We start from the raw sequence: 6,096 nt of genomic DNA, 5'->3' as shown, positions 1-6,096 counted from the left end.
GCAATCTGTCGCTGTGCTTGACGCCGACGCAAGCATGACGGACGACGAATCCAGACAAGTGGTTGCGGCGATACCTGTCTCCAATCCCTTCTCTGTTCTTTCCACGGAAAACATGCCTGGAAATAACCATTCTCAGGTAGGATCTTGCACTTTTCCATTTTCGAAATTTGCCAAGCAGCCTAGGATGAGGTTAGGCACTTCTCAGATAACTCAAGAAAACGCTCGCTTGGTGAACAAACGACACGGCGTAAAATTTGGCCGCTCGCAGACAGCAATAAATGGTTGCTACGCGGATACGCATTTTCAATCGCGGGGCCCTTCCTCGGCTCCCACGGTCACCACATTCGGCAGAACCGATCACTCGGCTGATAATGACCACTCTGAACAGGATGACTGGCGGCCTGTTAGGCGAAAGAACAAAGCTACAGCTGCCGATCCAACCTGTGTTAAACATACTGTGATAATGAAGCTAACTTCACCTGGACAACTAGGCTCACTCCCCGCACACTGGCTGCACAGAGCCATTGCCGATGAGCTTCAAAAAATCCATTTTCACTCAGGCTTTCAAGTACGGCCTCTTGAAAGAAGCAATCAGTTAGCGGTCGACGTATCGCATACGCATGCCAGGGACCATCTTCTCGGACTGCAGTCTGTCTTAATTTCTGGAAAGCCTACATCTATACAAGCCTATGAAACCATTCGCTCCGGCCAGATCCGCGGGGTCATATATCGGGCCAACGGGTTAACAAGCGAACAGCTCATGGCCAACCTCACGTGCTACTCGTGCAAGGTAATCAGTGCCAGGCCAATTGGCAAGTGTGACGGCCCCAATGAGGGGTCAAAATTCGCAACCCGGTGGGTTGCCGTCTGGGATTCGTGCAGAGGGCGGGAGTGAACGAGTCAACATCACAACTGACTGGTAAGGAAAATCTTTAATCGTCAGCTGTGGTTGCCTGAAGGGGTTCGGCGATCTGCTCACCCGGTGACGAGACGGGGCTTCTTGTGGAGTCGAGGGGCGGCATCAGCTCCACCACGGGACCATGGGAGGGCTCAGCAGCTCAGGGTCGATCGCGACCACCCGGACGGAACTCTCCTCTCCTCCCACTGCCCTCTGGTTTTTGTTCCCTTCGTCTTCCCTAGGCACCTAGCCAGGGAACCCCCGGTCGCTGGTCGAGTCCAAAGTCTTGGGCTTCTTCCTAGGCTCCGCCCTCAGCACGTGACTGCGCACACACCACCGAAACACCCCCCAGGCAAGGGGGGATCATGGCGTCTTTCAGTCGCGAATTCTTTGGCATGCCGCGGGCCTCTCAGGTGCATGCGGGCGGTGGGTTGGCGCCGTCATCCTTCCGCCGTCGCCGCCACTCGGTGTTTCTTCCGTCGGTCCACAGGAATGCGCTGTTCGGGGAATTTCGCCGCACTCAGCTTCCCCGGCAAAGTCGTCACGCCAGTCCCATTCTCGTGAGGCGCATGCCGGCTCCCTACGTTGGGTGCGCTGACCTGTGTTGGGGAGAAGTCTGCAGGCGCGTCAGGGGCAGCGACGGTGCATGCGCTGTTCGGGGAATTTCGCCGCACTCAGCTTCCCCGGCAAAGTCGTCACGCCTGTCCCATTCTCGTGAGGCGCATGCCGGCTCCCTACGTTGGGTGCGCTGACCTGTGTTGGGGAGAAGTCAGCAGGCGCGTCAGGGGCAGCGACGGTGCATGCGCTGTTCGGGGAATTTCGCCGCACTCAGCTTCCCCGGCAAAGTCGTCACGCCTGTCCCATTATCGTGAGGCGCATGCCGGCTCCCTACGTTGGGTGCGCTGACCTGTGTTGGGGAGAAGTCTGCAGGCGCGTCAGGGGCAGCGACGGTGCATGCGCTGTGCGGGGAATTTCGCCGCACTCAGCTTCCCCGGCAAAGTCGTCACGCCTGTCCCATTCTCGTGAGGCACATGCCGGCTCCCTACGTTGGGTGCGCTGACCTGTGTTGGGGAGAAGTCTGCAGGCGCGTCAGGGGCAGCGACGGTGCATGCGCTGTTCGGGGAATTTCGCCGCACTCAGCTTCCCCGGCAAAGTCGTCACGCCTGTCCCATTCTCGTGAGGCGCATGCCGGCTCCCTACGTTGGGTGCGCTGACCTGTGTTGGGGAGAAGTCTGCAGGCGCGTCAGGGGCAGCGACGGTGCATGCGCTGTTCGAGGAATTTCGCCGCACTCAGCTTCCCCGGCAAAGTCGTCACGCCTGTCCCATTCTCGTGAGGCGCATGCCGGCTCCCTACGTTGGGTGCGCTGACCTGTATTGGGGAGAAGTCTGCAGGCGCGTCAGGGGCAGCGACGGTGCATGCGCTGTTCGGGGAATTTCGCCGCACTCAGCTTCCCCGGCAAAGTCGTCACGCCTGTCCCATTCTCGTGAGGCGCATGCCGGCTCCCTACGTTGGGTGCGCTGACCTGTGTTGGGGAGAAGTCTGCAGGCGCGTCAGGGGCAGCGACGGTGCATGCGCTGTTCGGGGAATTTCGCCGCACTCAGCTTCCCCGGCAAAGTCGTCACGCCTGTCCCATTCTCGTGAGGCGCATGCCGGCTCCCTACGTTGGGTGCGCTGACCTGTGTTGGGGAGAAGTCTGCAGGCGTGTCAGGGGCAGCGACGGTGCATGCGCTGTTCGGGGAATTTCGCCGCACTCAGCTTCCCCGGCAAAGTCGTCACGCCTGTCCCATTCTCGTGAGGCGCATGCCGGCTCCCTACGTTGGGTGCGCTGACCTGTGTTGGGGAGAAGTCTGCAGGCGCGTCAGGGGCAGCGACGGTGCATGCGCTGTGCGGGGAATTTCGCCGCACTCAGCTTCCCCGGCAAAGTCGTCACGCCTGTCCCATTCTCGTGAGGCGCATGCCGGCTCCCTACGTTGGGTGCGCTGACCTGTGTTGGGGAGAAGTCTGCAGGCGCGTCAGGGGCAGCGACGGTGCATGCGCTGTTCGGGGAATTTCGCCGCACTCAGCTTCCCCGGCAAAGTCGTCACGCCTGTCCCATTCTCGTGAGGCGCATGCCGGCTCCCTACGTTGGGTGCGCTGACCTGTGTTGGGGAGAAGTCTGCAGGCGCGTCAGGGGCAGCGACGGTGCATGCGCTGTTCGGGGAATTTCGCCGCACTCAGCTTCCCCGGCAAAGTCGTCACGCCTGTCCCATTCTCGTGAGGCGCATGCCGGCTCCCTACGTTGGGTGCGCTGACCTGTGTTGGGGAGAAGTCTGCAGGCGCGTCAGGGGCAGCGACGGTGCATGCGCTGTTCGGGGAATTTCGCCGCACTCAGCTTCCCCGGCAAAGTCGTCACGCCTGTCCCATTCTCGTGAGGCGCATGCCGGCTCCCTACGTTGGGTGCGCTGACCTGTGTTGGGGAGAAGTCTGCAGGCGCGTCAGGGGCAGCGACGGTGCATGCGCTGTTCGGGGAATTTCGCCGCACTCAGCTTCCCCGGCAAAGTCGTCACGCCTGTCCCATTCTCGTGAGGCGCATGCCGGCTCCCTACGTTGGGTGCGCTGACCTGTGTTGGGGAGAAGTCTGCAGGCGCGTCAGGGGCAGCGACGGTGCATGCGCTGTTCGGGGAATTTCGCCGCACTCAGCTTCCCCGGCAAAGTCGTCACGCCTGTCCCATTCTCGTGAGGCGCATGCCGGCTCCCTACGTTGGGTGCGCTGACCTGTGTTGGGGAGAAGTCTGCAGGCGCGTCAGGGGCAGCGACGGTGCATGCGCTGTGCGGGGAATTTCGCCGCACTCAGCTTCCCCGGCAAAGTCGTCACGCCTGTCCCATTCTCGTGAGGCGCATGCCGGCTCCCTACGTTGGGTTAGCTGACCTGTGTTGGGGAGAAGTCTGCAGGCGCGTCAGGGGCAGCGACGGTGCATGCGCTGTTCGGGGAATTTCGCCGCACTCATCTTCCCCGGCAAAGTCGTCACGCCTGTCCCATTCTCGTGAGGCGCATGCCGGCTCCCTACGTTGGGTGCGCTGACCTGTGTTGTGGAGAAGTCTGCAGGCGCGTCAGGGGCAGCGACGGTGCATGCGCTGTTCGGGGAATTTCGCCGCACTCATCTTCCCCGGCAAAGTCGTCACGCCTGTCCCATTCTCGTGAGGCGCATGCCGGCTCCCTACGTTGGGTGCGCTGACCTGTGTTGGGGAGAAGTCTGCAGGCGCGTCAGGGGCAGCGACGGTGCATGCGCTGTTCGGGGAATTTCGCCGCACTCATCTTCCCCGGCAAAGTCGTCACGCCTGTCCCATTCTCGTGAGGCGCATGCCGGCTCCCTACGTTGGGTGCGCTGACCTGTGTTGTGGAGAAGTCTGCAGGCGCGTCAGGGGCAGCGACAGTGCATGCGCTGTTCGGGGAATTTCGCCGCACTCATCTTCCCCGGCAAAGTCGTCACGCCTGTCCCATTCTCGTGAGGCGCATGCCGGCTCCCTACGTTGGGTGCGCTGACCTGTGTTGTGGAGAAGTCTGCAGGCGCGTCAGGGGCAGCGACGGTGCATGCGCTGTTCGGGGAATTTCGCCACACTCATCTTCCCCGGCAAAGTCGTCACGCCTGTCCCATTCTCGTGAGGCGCATGCCGGCTCCCTACGTTGGGTGCGCTGACCTGTGTTGGGGAGAAGTCTGCAGGCGCGTCAGGGGCAGCGACGGTGCATGCGCTGTTCGGCGAATTTCGCCGCACTCATCTTCCCCGGCAAAGTCGTCACGCCTGTCCCATTCTCGTGAGGCGCATGCCGGCTCCCTACGTTGGGTGCGCTGACCTGTGTTGTGGAGAAGTCTGCAGGCGCGTCAGGAGCAGCGACGGTGCATGCGCTGTTCGGGGAATTTCGCCGCACTCATCTTCCCCGGCAAAGTCGTCACGCCTGTCCCATTCTCGTGAGGCGCATGCCGGCTCCCTACGTTGGGTGCGCTGACCTGTGTTGGGGAGAAGTCTGCAGGCGCGTCAGGGGCAGCGACGGTGCATGCGCTGTTCGGCGAATTTCGCCGCACTCATCTTCCCCGGCAAAGTCGTCACGCCTGTCCCATTCTCGTGAGGCGCATGCCGGCTCCCTACGTTGGGTGCGCTGACCTGTGTTGTGGAGAAGTCTGCAGGCGCGTCAGGGGCAGCGACGGTGCATGCGCTGTTCGGGGAATTTCGCCGCACTCATCTTCCCCGGCAAAGTCGTCACGCCTGTCCCATTCTCGTGAGGCGCATGCCGGCTCCCTACGTTGGGTGCGCTGACCTGTGTTGGGGAGAAGTCTGCAGGCGCGTCAGGGGCAGCGACGGTGCATGCGCTGTTCGGGGAATTTCGCCGCACTCATCTTCCCCGGCAAAGTCGTCACGCCTGTCCCATTCTCGTGAGGCGCATGCCGGCTCCCTACGTTGGGTGCGCTGACCTGTGTTGTGGAGAAGTCTGCAGGCGCGTCAGGGGCAGCGACGGTGCATGCGCTGTTCGGGGAATTTCGCCGCACTCATCTTCCCCGGAAAAGTCGTCACGCCTGTCCCATTCTCGTGAGGCGCATGCCGGCTCCCTACGTTGGGTGCGCTGACCTGTGTTGGGGAGAAGTCTGCAGGCGCGTCAGGGGCAGCGACGGTGCATGCGCTGTTCGGGGAATTTCGCCGCACTCATCTTCCCCGGCAAAGTCGTCACGCCTGTCCCATTCTCGTGAGGCGCATGCCGGCTCCCTACGTTGGGTGCGCTGACCTGTGTTGTGGAGAAGTCTGCAGGCGCGTCAGGGGCAGCGACGGTGCATGCGCTGTTCGGGGAATTTCGCCGCACTCATCTTCCCCGGCAAAGTCGTCACGCCTGTCCCATTCTCGTGAGGCGCATGCCGGCTCCCTACGTTGGGTGCGCTGACCTGTGTTGGGGAGAAGTCTGCAGGCGCGTCAGGGGCAGCGACGGTGCATGCGCAGTTCGGGGAATTTCGCCGCACTCATCTTCCCCGGCAAAGTCGTCACGCCTGTCCCATTCTCGTGAGGCGCATGCCGACTCCCTACGTTGGGTGCGCTGACCTGTGTTGGGGAGAAGTCTGCAGGCGCGTCAGGGGCAGCGACGGTGCATGCGCTGTTCGGGGAATTTCGCCGCACTCAGCTTCCCCGGCAAAGTCGTCACGCCTGTCCCATTCTCGTGAGGCGCATGCCGGCT

Source organism: Amblyomma americanum, chromosome 5, assembly GCF_052857255.1.
Source record: "Amblyomma americanum isolate KBUSLIRL-KWMA chromosome 5, ASM5285725v1, whole genome shotgun sequence".
NCBI classification, from domain to species: domain Eukaryota; kingdom Metazoa; phylum Arthropoda; class Arachnida; order Ixodida; family Ixodidae; genus Amblyomma; species Amblyomma americanum.
This window is presented reverse-complemented; position numbering follows the sequence as displayed.